At 49.5% G+C, this 13,635-nt stretch overlaps 1 long non-coding RNA gene across 1 annotated transcript in view; it reads right to left on the bottom strand.

The window, feature by feature from the left end:
- LOC311520683 overlaps positions 1–13,635 on the bottom strand; it is a 450,923-nt gene that overhangs the window by 308,696 nt on the left and 128,592 nt on the right. The window contains exon 3 of the long non-coding RNA XR_014711660.1: positions 10,516–10,627. This is a non-coding gene — a long non-coding RNA (uncharacterized lncRNA). The remainder of the gene's footprint in view (positions 1–10,515; positions 10,628–13,635) is intronic.

The raw sequence follows: 13,635 nt of genomic DNA, 5'->3' as shown, positions 1-13,635 counted from the left end.
TGCTTTCGCTACGATTTTGTAATCCGTGCTAAGGAGTGAGACGGGACGCCAATTTCGTAGATCGCGGAGGTCCCCCTTCTTCGGCAGCAAAGCGAGCACCGCTCGCCTGCATGACACAGGGAGGACCCCGCTCTGCAAGGACTCAGCCCAGATGGTGACTAGGTCTGGGCCGAGAATGTCCCAGAACGCGCGGTAAAACTCCACGGTCAGCCCGTCCATGCCCGGAGATTTATTGGTGGGCATGCGACGGAGGGCTTCCGAGAACTCGGCCAGGGTGAGAGGCAGCTCTAGTCGGTCTCGGTCGCCCACGCTGACCGTGGGGAGTTCCTCCCAGAGCACCTCGCAAGCGTCAGGATCGGTCGGGTCCGGGGAGAAAAGGCTTGTGTAGAAGTCACGGGCCCTCCCACACATCTCCTCCGGACCCGTGAGGGGGGTGCCGTCTTCCGCAAGAAGGCAGGTGACGTGTTTCTTGGCCCCCCTCGTTTTCTCCAGGGCATAGAAGAAGCGGGAGCCGCGGTCCATCTCCCGAAGGAGGCGGATGCGGGATCGAACGAAGGCACCTCGGGCCCGGTGGTCCTCAAGGGCCCGGAGCTCCTCCCGCTTCTCCCGGCACGCTCCGCAGAGGGACGGGTCCTCGGGATCGGCGGCCAGGCGCCTCTCCATCTCTAAGACCTCCCGTTCCAGCTGCTCTATCGCCGCATTTCGCCGTCGGCTGGTGCCCCGAGTGTAGTCACGGCAGAAGAGCTTGGCGCGCACCTTCCCGAGATCCCACCATCGCCGCACCGAGGGAAAGGCACGCCACTGCTCTCGCCAGGCCAACCAAAACTCCCGGAAGGACATCACAAAGCTCTCGTCCTCCAACAGGCTGTTATTAAAGTGCCAATAGGCCGGCCCCGGTCTCTCTGCACGGAGGGAAACCGTTACAGCGACTAAATGATGATCTGAGAATGGGGCCGGCCGAATGGCGGAGGAGTGGGCCTGTGAAAGATGGAAACGGGATAAGTAAATACGGTCCAACCGAGAGTGGTGTGACCGATGGGCCTCCACCCGGACAAAGGTAAACGTGGAGGTGTCATCTGGGTGATGGTCATGCCAGACGTCCACTAGGGAATGATGGTCAACTATCCCTTGGAGAATATTCGCAGCGGCCGGACTCGGTTCGGCCCCTGAGCGGTCCCGTTCCTCGAGGGTGGTGTTAAAGTCCCCTCCCAGGACCAGGCACTCGTGCGAATCCAGGGTGCCGAGAAAGTCGGACACCTGCTGATAAAATTGTGGCCGCCTGGAGCTCATTTGCGGGGCATAAATGTTAACAAAATTAACCACGAGCCCCTCCATACGGACTCGAAGGTGCAGCACGTGGCCCGGCACGGCCTCATTGACCCCTAGCACCTCAGGCCGTAGGTTGGGGGAGAATAGGGTTGCCACTCCAGCCTGCCAGGTCGCAAAGTGGCTAAAGTATACCCCGTCCCCCCACTCCAGCCGCCACCTGTCCTCGGCGGCCGGGTCTGTATGGGTCTCCTGCAGGAAAACTACAGAGTACCTCCCCTCCCGAAGGTAAGAGAGCACCTGGGACCTGCGGAGAGCCATCCTACAGCCCCTGGTATTCAGGGTCGCAATAATAAGAGGCGTCATACGGAGGGCTGGGGGGGTGGGGGTCTCGTATTGGCGGGGGGGTTCAGGGCCCCCGGCGGGTTGCACAGCAACCCATGACCCATCCCGTAGGTGAGTAGATCGCTGCGGAAGCTGCGGGCTCGATCGTAGGCCGCAGCACCGCGCTTTCCTTGCCCCCTGCCCTCCTTTATAAGGGCCTTTGTGGCCTGGAGGAGTTGATCAAAGTCCCCCCATAGCCGAAGAGCCAGCTGTGCCCTATCGCGGGCGCCACGGGAGTGCTCTAGGAACTTCTGTAGCGCATGCCGCAGCTCATGGGGGGGTGGGGTTACAATTCCCAAGGTATTCCCTGATGGGCCTCTTAATACAGCCTCGTGGTCCGCTAAGGCAGGTAGACAGGGTGCGGACCACCGACGGGGCGTCTGACAGGCTGGGGTTATTAAATTCACTTCACGCCTTGGGGTGGAGGGGGATGGCAGGGGAAAAATTGCCACTCCTAATGGGTCGCGACTAGAAAGTGCAAAGACTGCTCCCTGGGGGGAGTCTGCAAAAGGCGGAAAGGAAATAACCCCAGGGGCGGCAGTAACATTGCAGGAGGAGGGACCTTGGGCAGGGGTGGGGGCAGGGGCAGGGGTAAGGCTCTGGGGTGCAGGAGGCGAGCAGCTAAAGGAAAGTGCCTCCTGAGCAGAGTCAAGGGTTAAGGGGGAAGGGGAGGGGCTCCCAAGAATGCTAGGTGCTGGCTCCATGGTGGTTTTAGCGGTCACGGCATCAGGTGGTGGACCGCCTTCTGCAGGGTGCTCACCCGGAAAGGCAAAAAGGGGGAGGGAGCATGGGGAAAGGGAGGCTGGGGTAAGGCTGCCCAGCCCGAGGCCAGCCGGCAGCAAATCATCCCCTCCCTGGGTGACCGGGGTCAAATCTAGGGCCTCAATCTCCGCATACACGGAGGAGAGGCCAACTCCTGCCACCCCGGGGGCCTCTCTTCTAGGGCCCGCCTCAACGGCCGCCTCGGGGTCTGCGGGGGGTTCGGGTAGCGTCCAGGCAGAAGGGGTGTCCTCAGAAGTCTCGGAGGGGAGGGTTTCCCGTGGAGGGGGGATTCTGCCCTCCAATGCCAGTCCGTCTTCCCCTCCCGACGCCGGCGGATGGATCTCGCTCGCGGCCGTGGCGGGAGGCTCGATAGCAGTGCCTCCTTTCCTGGTCTTCCGGGGGGCTTCCGCGTCGGGTGGATGCAGCAGAGCTCGAGCCTTCCGCTTGCCTCGCTTCCCCTGGACTAGGGTCCAGCCCTCCATAGCATCATCTGGGGGTTGGTTAGCAGGGGTCGTGTCGGGGGGCGGAGGCGATGGTTTAGGGGTTCGGGGAGGTAGCGGTGGGGCAACATAAGGGGCGGGGGCTTCTCCTTGGGGAGGGCCCTCTCTTATACCCGATAATATCCTTGCCACACCCTCCTCCATGGGCTCTATTGGGTTGGTACTAGCAAGGGTGGAAACCCCTTGCTCGCCCGGGTATTGTAGGGAAGATATCTCTTGGGCCCGGACGGGAGCAGCGATGGGTCGAGTAGGAGGAGGGTTGGTTTCAGGTACTGGGCAGCCAGGGGCGTCGGCAGCAACGGGGCCGATGTCCTGCCGGGTCTCGGGGGTTTCGGGTGCCCCTCCCCCTCGAGCCAAAGGGCAGTCTCTGCGGACATGCCCCGCTGAGCGGCAGAGGTAGCACCGGGCCTCTCCGGTAGAATAAAAGACCCGATAGCGGGCTCCCTCGTAGGGGACTAGAAAGGACCCCTCAAGCGCCTCTCCGTCACGCGCCCCTGCCGGTGGTAGAAGCTGCACTTGCCGGCGGAACGAAAAAATGTGACGGAGGGTGGGGTCCTTGCAGCCCAACGGGAGAGGGCTGATGACAGAAACAAATTTCCCCAGGGTGGAAAGAGCGGGTAACAGGGCAGCATTGGGTAAGAAGGGAGGAACGGAGGTAAGGACGAGGCGAACGCCCAGGTCTTCTAACGGTTCTAGGGGGACAAACACCCCCCCTACCGTCAGGCCCCTCTCCACCGCCTCCTGGGCGGCATCCTCCGAGGCTAAGAAGAAAACGACCTTCCCATACATCTTGGAGGCCGCCACAATAGCCGTGGGTCCCACCACCTTCGCCAACGCCTGCACGTATGTCTCCACGTGGGGCGAGGCGGGCACCAGGAGGCAACGGACGCCGTGCTTCCTGGTCAAGGCGGGGAAAGGGCCTCGGCCGCTGGTGATGGTGGCAGAGGCGGGGGGGGGCGAGATGACGAGGCGGCAGGCAGCGGGGAGCCCGCTGCCGCCCGGGCATACGTCCTGGGGGCCGGGGGAGGGACAATCGCAGAGCTGGTGGAGGGAAACGCTGGGAGGGGCGCCACGGTTGATGACGAGGCCGCAGCGGTGGGGGCAGCTCCCGCCATGGAGGGCTCAGTGGTTTTAGCGGGGCCCTTTCCCTTCCACCCGCCCTGGCCCTTCTTGCGAACCGGGGGGGGTTTCCTAGAATCTGGGGGGGTGGTGGGTGCAGCAGCAGCAGCAGCAATCACCCTGGTGCCTCCTGCTACCGGTGCCCCAGCAGGGGGGGTGGCAAGTACCTTAACAATAGTAGTAGGGGGGGGACCTTGGGGGTTGGGCAGGGGTGGTGGTGGGGAAGGGACAACTAATTTTAATAAAGCAGTCTCGCCCCTCTCGTTCCCCGCCATTGTGAGCAGGGAGAGACAGGGAGACACCGGAAGGAGAAGGGGGGAGGGGAGAAGGCAGAATAGTCCCTCCCTCCGCTGGCTGCGGACGGGAAGGGAAAAAATGCCGAGGGAGGGGGGCTGGGAGGAAGGAGGGAACAAAATCGGGGTCCAGTAAAAGGGGCAAATTGTAGGATAAGCAATCCGGGGGGGGGGGTGCAGACCCACACACGTTTGTCCAAAGAGTCTCGGTTGGTCGGTTGTTAGGTCCGGTCCGGAAGGCAAAGTTCAAAGCAAACAGCTGGATCCGAAGGGAGATGGCAGATTGCCAGCAGGGACAGACTGCGGGGGGGCCGTGACAGTTGTAATAACGATGGGGGGGGGTAGGGGCACCGATGGATCGGGGGTGGGGGTCTCCACGCCACACCCCCTGTGCCGCCACAAACGCAAGTAATCACAGTCAAACTCCCCCCCACGAGAGCATAATTCAGAAAGTTACTCAGTCTTACGGCCTCCGTCACGATGATTTATATTATTTCTTCTGTCCGATGGAATCTCCGTCTCCGGCTGTGTTGGCTGTGTTCCAAGTCCTCCGGTATGTTAAGAATGCTATAAGGGCCGAGCTACTGGCGAAACGGCTGGGTCTGGGGGTTTCCACTCCCCCCTCCGGACAGCAAAATCGGCAATCTTCCCCCCTCCTCCGGGGGCTCAGCTGAGGCAAATAGCTGCGCCCGAAAGCAGGCGTGGGGGGGGGTGGCTGGCGAAGGACGTAGACAGAAAAAAACACAAAAAATGAAAAGAAAAAACAAAAAAGCGTCTGGCCCGGTCGGGGGGGGGACTAAGGCAGGTGCAAAAAGTAAGAAAAATCCGGGCCAGGGGGCTTTAGGAAAGAATAGAAAGCAGATAGCTGAGGAGCAAGCAAAAGACGTTCCGTTTCCTAACAGGGAAGGTTCCAGAACAATCAGGAACCTTCTGGAGACAATTAAGACAGACAGGCTGATTAGAACACCTGAAGCCAATCAAGAAGCTGCTAGAATCAATTACGGCAGGCTAATCAGGGCACCTGGGTTTAAAAAGGAGCTCACTTCAGTTTGTGGTGTGCATGTGAGGAGCTGGGAGTAAGAGGTACTAGGAGCTCAGAGTGAGAACACTGACTGTTGGAGGACTGAGGAGTACAAGCATTATCAGACACCAGGAGGAAGGTCCTCTGGTGAGGATAAAGAAGGTGTTGGGAGGAGGCCATGGGGAAGTAGCCCAGGGAGTTGTAGCTGTCGCACAGTTGTTCCAGGAGGCACTCTAGACAGCTGCATTCCACAGGTCCCTGGGCTGGAACCCGGAGTAGAGGGCGGGCCTGGGTTCCCCCCAAACCTCCCAACTCCTGGTCAGACACAGGAGGAGTTGACCTGGACTGTGGGTTCACGAAAACGGCCAAACTGAGGGCTGCCGTGAAGCTCCAAGGTGAGCAAATCCGCCAATAAGCGCAAGACCCACCAAGGTAGAGGAGGAACTTTGTCACACCTCTTAGAGGTAAACTCACCAGAATGCACAAGCAGATAATACCTACCATTATAGGGATAGAAATCCAGATTGTGTGTATTTATGGTATATTCCAAACCAGTGTTACAAAGAGATCTCAGGTGTGCATCCTATATGCATACTTGACAACTGGTGCGTCTACCTTCACAGAGGATTCAAAGTACAATGAATCCAGTCTAAACTCTGAAAATGTGCAGTGCTTCATGACTGTGAGCATTAATGTCCCACTACTGAATTTGAGACACCAATCTTGCAGCCAAAATACTGCCCTAAGAATCTTCTCCTGCTGACCCACAGGTGTTTTTTTTTTTTTACTACACATTTCTCACACTTGGGTAGGTGATATCACCTCATTTTAGTGACTTTCTTCATTTTTTCTAAACATGATGGGTTAATGGATTTGTTTGTTTTACAGAACTGAATTCAGCTGTGACCTAAACCCAGGACTCAACCTGTGGTCAAAACTCTGGTTTCGGTTTGTTGCCAATGAACTGTCATTGGCAACATCTCACATTGGCTTAACTTTCATTCAGACTTCACAGTGCATTATGCTGTTATATTTTCTTAGTTTGCGTAGATTTTATGATTTTTTAAAATGATTTTTTCTAATGGCTATACTTCTATATGCCAGGGCCCCAAATGTGAAAACAGTATGAATGTCAGGAATTAAAAGACACTGCATCTGAATGCTGAAGACTGCAAAATCTGGCTTCTGAATACAAACTAGGCACCTGTAAGGGGGGCTGGTAGCACCATCTATTATTAGGTTTGCCAAACACTTCTCATTGTAAGATCCTGTTTTTTGTTACTTATAACTTTTCCAAATTGTAAGTACTTGAGCTTCAATCTTCCATGCTAGGTGTCTGCCTCAGATGGATCTTTTTCCCCCAGCCATTTCCAAGAACAAGGCTAGGGAAAAATACTTTTGTTTTGTTAAATTCTGGCAACTTTTCCTTTGAGAAGATCTAGCACATCCATAATTTGGAGCAGGGAGCTGAAATTACGGTGGAGTGCATAGGCGCCAACTTCTTCTGGCGCCAGTGGGTGCTCAACCCCCAACCCCCGGCCGACTCCACCCTTACCCCACCCCCATTCCAACTCCTTCCCCAAAGTCTCCACCCCCTCCCTGCCCCTATTGACTCCTTCCCCAAATACCTACCCTGGCCATGCCTCTTCCCCGCCTCCTCCCTTGAGTGCGCCACATTCCTGCTCCTCCCCCCTCCCTCCCAGTGCTTGCTACAGCTGTTTGGCAGCAGCAAGCACTGGGAGGGAGGGAGGAGTGGAGACATGGTGCATTGGGAGGAGGCGGAGGAGGAGGTGAGGTGGGGGGGCGGGGAGCTTGGCTGCTGGTGGGTGCTCTGCAATTTTTCCCCATGGGTGCTCCAGCCCCGGAGCACCCACAGAGTCGGCGCCTATGGTGGAGTGGCCTTTATGTCAAGGATGTGCCTTTTGCCATTCCCATGAAAATCTGCCCCAAACTGGCAAAACCTCTGAGTTACAAACACTGGCATTACAAACTGACTGGTCAATCACACACCACATTTGGAACTGGAAGTACACAATCAGGGAGTAGAAACAGACAAACAGTAAATACTGTACAATACACTACTGTGTTAAACTGCTAAACAATAAAGGGGAAGTTTAAAAAAAGACTTGCCAAGGTAAGGAAACTGTTTCTGTGCTTGTTTCATTTAAATTAAGATGGTTAAAAGCAGCCTTTTTCTTCTGCATAGTAAAGTTTCAAAGCTGTATTAAGTCAATGTTCAGCTGTAAACTTGTGAAAGAACCACCATAATGTTTTGTTCAGAGTTACAAACAACCTCCTTTCCCGAGGTGTTTGTAACTCTGAACGCTGGTCTACACTACGGGGTTAGGTCAAATTTAGCCACGTTAGGTCGATTTAAAAATGACTGCGTCCACACAACCAACCCTGTTCCGTCAACCTAAAGGGCTCTTAAAATCGACTTCTGTACTCCACCCCGGCGAGGGGAGTAGCGCTAAAATTGACCTTGCCCAAATGAGAGGTGTGATCTTTTGAAAACCAGGTACTCTCTTCCTAAAGTTACTGGAGTGGAGCATGGACATCATTACTCTGACCAGTCAACAACCTCTTGCCCTTCTCAATCTTTCCCTATATGTGAATGGATGTCAGGTTCTACAGCCCATGCCACGTTGCCAGAGTTGTAGAGCTATCTCTATCCCAATACAGTAAGATCAGAGGAAGCACCTTAGAGTATGTCTACACTGCAAAGAAAAACCCATAGCACCAAGTCGTAGAGCCCAGGCTGTGGGGCTGAAAGCAGCAGTGTAGATGTTCCCACCCAGGCTGGAACCAGGGGTCTAAGATTCAGCAAGGGGGACGGTCTTGGAGCCTGAGCTCCAGCCCAAGCGGGAACATCTACGCTGCTAGTTTTAGCCCTGCAGCCCGAGTATCACAAGCCTGAGTCAATTGACCCAGGCTCTGAGACTAGGTGCTGTGGGCTTTTCTTTGTGGTGTAGACATATCCTGAGTTTGAGCCTCACTCGTATAAGAGGGAGGAGGTAACTGGCAGGAATTTCTCAGTGAGGCTCTTCAGCTTTGGAACTTGCTTCGCAACCCAATTTAAAGTAGTCCTAGTTTACTGATCTTAAGGACCCTTTCCTGCAAGACCCTTTCTTGAGGTGTGAGGAATTGGAAGAGCTCTGGTGGAATATCATAAAGTCAAGAAATGTGTTTTCAAGATGCTGGATTATGAGATTTCTTAATTATTAGATGAAGTGACTTTCATATATTCTATATGTTCAACCATGTTTTTTTAAATGTGTCAAGAAATATCTAGCACAAATTTCTTTTCAGTGGAAAGACTATCCAAATCTAAATACACAGAGATGCAGACCTATGTCTGCAGACTTATTAAACCACAGTATCTTTAAAATAAAAATATATAAAGATTTTGACTGGCTGATTAGACTCAAGGTTATGTATTGTTGTTACTGGAGTAACAAAGGCAAACCCTAGGAAAGTGGTAAATTTTGGAGACTAACCCAGATTGTGTTTGCTACGTTGGGAATGGGGTGGGGCTCTGCCTGTTCACACACTGTTTTTCCAAACTCAGACTACACTTTTTAAAACTCAACATATTACACAAATTGATAACCACTCAAACAAATCTATATAGTTTACATTAGAACAGACAACCAGTTGACAACAATTTTATCCATCTGCGCCCCTGATTTTCAACCCCAAGTAATGGTGGTCACGCTGCCTGGAGAGGTTCATGACTGTGATAGTCTTCCCTGAGGCTGGCAGTCAAAAAGCAGGGGAGACACCCCAAACTCATGGTATGTTCTATAATTAGATTTCACCAACCCACTAACAAGTGTGAACTCCTAAATCACTGTAACAGTCTTACCCTGGAGTCACAGACCGTCCCTTGAGCACTCCAGACTATCTTGCCACTACACAAGCTAGGCTAGTGACTTACTCCAGAAAGATCACAAAATATTCTGGTTGCTTCCAGTCCCAAGAGACCAATCACTTCACTGTACCTTAGATCTCACTCCAAAGACAATAGCCAATCCCATAGCCATACCCAATCCCATAGCCAATCCCATAGTAAACTAATTAAGGATTTATTAATTAGGAAAAGAAATGAGAGAGTAATTTACAGGCTAAAGCAGGCAGCATCTAAGCACAAATGAGTCACAATCTATGGTTATAAAAGGTGACAAAGATATAGTAATCTGTCCACGGAATGTCTTTTAGGGCTAACCCAGGTTAACCCTGGGGATCTCTGCTTTTTGTTTCTAAGCTCCAGCCCTGTGAGAGATCTAACAGCAAAGAAAAATTAAGTTTCTCCTTGTCAGGGATTTTTATCTCCTCCACTCCAGAGTCCAAACTGATAGGATGAATAGGATAGGGTGAATTCTGATAGGTCTCTCCTTCCCACAGGGAATTAGGAATGCAATCAACAAATTCTTTGTACTTTGATGATACACAATACATCATTTGCCTTCAATGGGCATCTTGTGAGCCAGACAAGCGCTTTACCTTAATCAGTGCTTTCTTTCCTGTTTGGCAAGTTCACAATTACAGAGGTTTACAATGTAAACACTCAATGTAACTTTACACTGTGAGCTATAGAGGTTATAAGTAAGATAAATATGTGCAGCATCCTAGCAGCATTTTATAAAGTCTGAACACTAAACACATCCTTATCAACTTAACATCTACTATCTATTTTGATAATGCTAACACACCGGTAAGCAAGACTGGTTTCCAACTACACATTTGTAAGTCTTCAATGAGGCCTGGAGCCGTGGCACCTGGTCTCCTAGCATCACAATGGTATCCCCATGTCAGAAAATATCCTGCCACTTCTTTTTTATCCCATTAAATTCTTTAACACCAGTCTGAGATCATTTTGGCATCTGTCTATATTCCAGGTTTAGCAGAAAACCAGACTAACTGTGAATTATGAAATCCTAACGGATTGGCTTGCCTAGCTCTGACTCTATCTCTTCAGACAGCGGGGGCAGAGGGGGTTCAATCTCCTCTTGTCTGTTATATTAAAGACCAAATTTTAATTATGTTTACTTTTCCAGTGTGACAGCAGTGGAGAGGTGGAGAATTGTATGTAATGACACCAGCCTTATATTTGCAAATTCCAGAAAAAGCAAAAGACAGTATTTTATTATTTAGTAGACTTGGCAAGTACCTGAGTAAATATCTGGAATGTGTTCACACATGCATGCTCCAAATTTTCAGCAACCAGTTCCGGTCTTCAAGTATGGAAGTTGCATTTTAGTTTCAGGAAAACTGGGACCACCCTATTAAAAGGAAAAATGTAAGCCGTGTTGGATTTGTTCAATTAAATGCATCCTAGAGAATATTCAGAGATTACTGTATATACTTGCTTTATAGAGCACACACATACTGCAAAATGTTATCTAAATCAAAACTCTGGAAGAACTCTAAAATAAACATGAAAATAAAATAAAATAAAATAAGTCAGTTTCTGCAAATAAATCTGTGACATTTGATCAATACAGTACTGTCTTATATTGTGTTTCAAACAAATTCAAAAATAACAAAGCAAGAACTTTGATTCATTTGTTCTGCCAACATGGGTTATATTCAACTGAAGCAGGATAAGTTTCATAGAGCACTTTTTGGCCAGTGATCTCAAAAAATTGATTAACTATGATGCACAACAGCCCTGTTAGGTACTGTAAATAGTAATCTACTAAATTTTGCTAATGGGTAAAGTAAGGCAGAAAGTGGTTTAGTAATCTACCTTGCGGTAATACAGCATGTTACTTCCATAAGTAAAACCAGGTGTCCTGGCTTTCAGTCCTACATGTTATATCCTGTATTCCCAGATCTGAAGATCTGTTGTTTTTGCCTTGCCTTAAGAGATATGGGTTGGTACTAATAAGCTGTGGGGAAAATTAGAAAAGAGGCAGATTCACTGTGAACACACAGCTTTAGGGAAAGAATTACTGACGGGGATGATTCTTTTGAAATTGGTCTTGATAGAATTTTAGGCAACGTGTTTGGTAGCTCTGAGGTGTTGTTTTGCAGTGTTCACACTTCATTTTTTCCCCTAAAGAAGTAGCTTTGTTCATCAGGCACTACAACAAAAATAGTTCACTCTGTGGGAAGAATTTCTTTGGATAGAGATACTATTTGTTGAGCCCTTGAAGACTATGAAGTTGTATAACCTTTAGCGAAAGTGAAAATAATCATTTTCCCCAGAGATCAGATTAGTTTGAAGAGATTTCTGAAGGACATATTTTAGTAAAGTCACAAAAGGCATGTTGGAGGAGAACTTAAAGAGCTTTGGATCTTTCTAGTCTCCGCTCAATAGAACTACAAAGAGCATCTTCCAGCGAATCCATTAAAGGACCCATTATTATGATTATACACTTTTATAAAGGCACCTCTCACTGTGTTCCTAGTGTAATTAAAATCTGTTTCTAGCTACTGAACATGGCTAGAAACTATTTTTATGTTGATGAGAACACTATAATTAGCAGTTGCAGATTTGTTCAAAGAAGAAGGAATGAAGGTATAAGACAAGTAAACACAAGTTTTTGAAAACTTAATGTTTCTCCTCGCCTTTCTTAATGTCAGAAGAAACTTCTTTATTTAGAAATGCAGAACCATTTAGTGAGAGCTTGTGGAGGGATGGCAGAATTTGTCCTAAGTATGTAACTGGGGACCAAGGCATAAAAAAATACCATGCACAAAACTCTTAAGAAATATTTTCAATCACATAGGGCCTTTAATTGCACTTCTGGAAATAACTGTAACATCTATATGTGTACTTTGCCAAGCTTAGCCTCCCCAGTACCTTAAACCATGCAAATCAGTCAGCTACATTAAGGAGTGAAAATCGAGCCCTAAATGAAAATACTCTTGAGTGCTGAAACAGATGGTCACACACAATAAAACCATGTCTCTAATCTTTACCCTCATATATGCGTGTCCTGTAGATTTTGTATGCCTAAGTGTACCAACTAAAAATGCAGTTCTTCCCATTTATATTCATACAACTCAGGCCTAGAATAAAATGCTTATCAGGAGAAAAGTTTTAGCAACCCAGATTACCAATAGACTTTTATTCTCATAACAGTTATGATAAAGTCTGTTGACACAAATATTAGACAATTGGGGGAGGAAATAGTCATTAATGTGGGGCATCAGAGCTGGAGACAGACACAAATACACACACTCCTCAGGTGCAAAAAACTTTCATCGAAGTGCCCACCCACCCCAAAACTCAAATTCTTTTTACAGTGTTTATCCACATTGATTCCACTCTTGGTGTGCACATGTTCCAGGCATGTCAGATCAGATTCTTTTGTCCAAAAGCAACTGGTGTGTCTTCACCCTAGATATCCTCATGCCACCTACCCCCTCTCAGATATTAAGGGCAGAGGAAGCCCAAACATCCCTCCGTCCTTCTAACCGCCTGTGTAGGGTTGCAAATTCTGACTGAAGCTATTCCGGGAGATATCCCCCCGCCCCCAACATGACATAATGTCATTTTCTTAAAATATTCTATTAAAATTTCCTGTATTCCTTTCAACAGTCACCAGGAGATGGATGCCAATTCCAGGAAACTCCAGGCCAATCCTGGAGAGCTGGCACCCCTACACCTATGGCTGTGAGATGGAACCCTAGCAGAATCCACTTATTCTGAACACTGTGTGATTCGTTGTTAGGATAGTATAGTTCATTAGTATAGTTCATTAATAGTTGGCTATGCCTATTAGACACACACATCTTTCCCAACAGACAAGTGCTTGATAGTCATCAAGAGTGGGATCCATGTAGACAATCATTCAAAGAAGAAAAAAAAAAGTACTTACCTTGCAGTAGCAGTGGTTCTCTGAGATGTGTTCACCACATGGATTCCACAATCCACTCTCAGTCCCTGCTACTAAGGAGTCCTACTTCCCTGGGATTATGCACTGATGAAACTATGAAGGGACAGTTGGGCCTGCTCGGCCCTTTATAGTTCAAAAAGGAACTAGATAAGTTCACAGAGGATAGGTCCATCAGTGGCTATTAGCCAGGATGGGTAGGGATGGTATCCCTAGCCTCTGTTTGCCAAAAGCTGGGAATGAGGGACAGGGAATGGATCACTTGATGATTACCTGTTCTGTTCATTCTCTCTGGGATTGGCCACTATTGGAAGACAGGATACTGTGGATAAATTGGAAAGAGTCCAGCGAAGGGCAACAAAAATGATTAGGGGTCTGGAACACATGACTTATGAGGAGAGGCTGAGGGAACTGGGATTGTTTAGTCTGTGGAAGAGAAGAACGAG

This window comes from Lepidochelys olivacea (genome assembly GCF_965140295.1).
Source record: "Lepidochelys olivacea isolate rLepOli2 genome assembly, chromosome: 5".
NCBI lineage: Eukaryota > Metazoa > Chordata > Testudines > Cheloniidae > Lepidochelys > Lepidochelys olivacea.
Note: the sequence above shows the minus strand (reverse complement) of the source record. Positions and strands in the feature narration are given on the sequence as shown.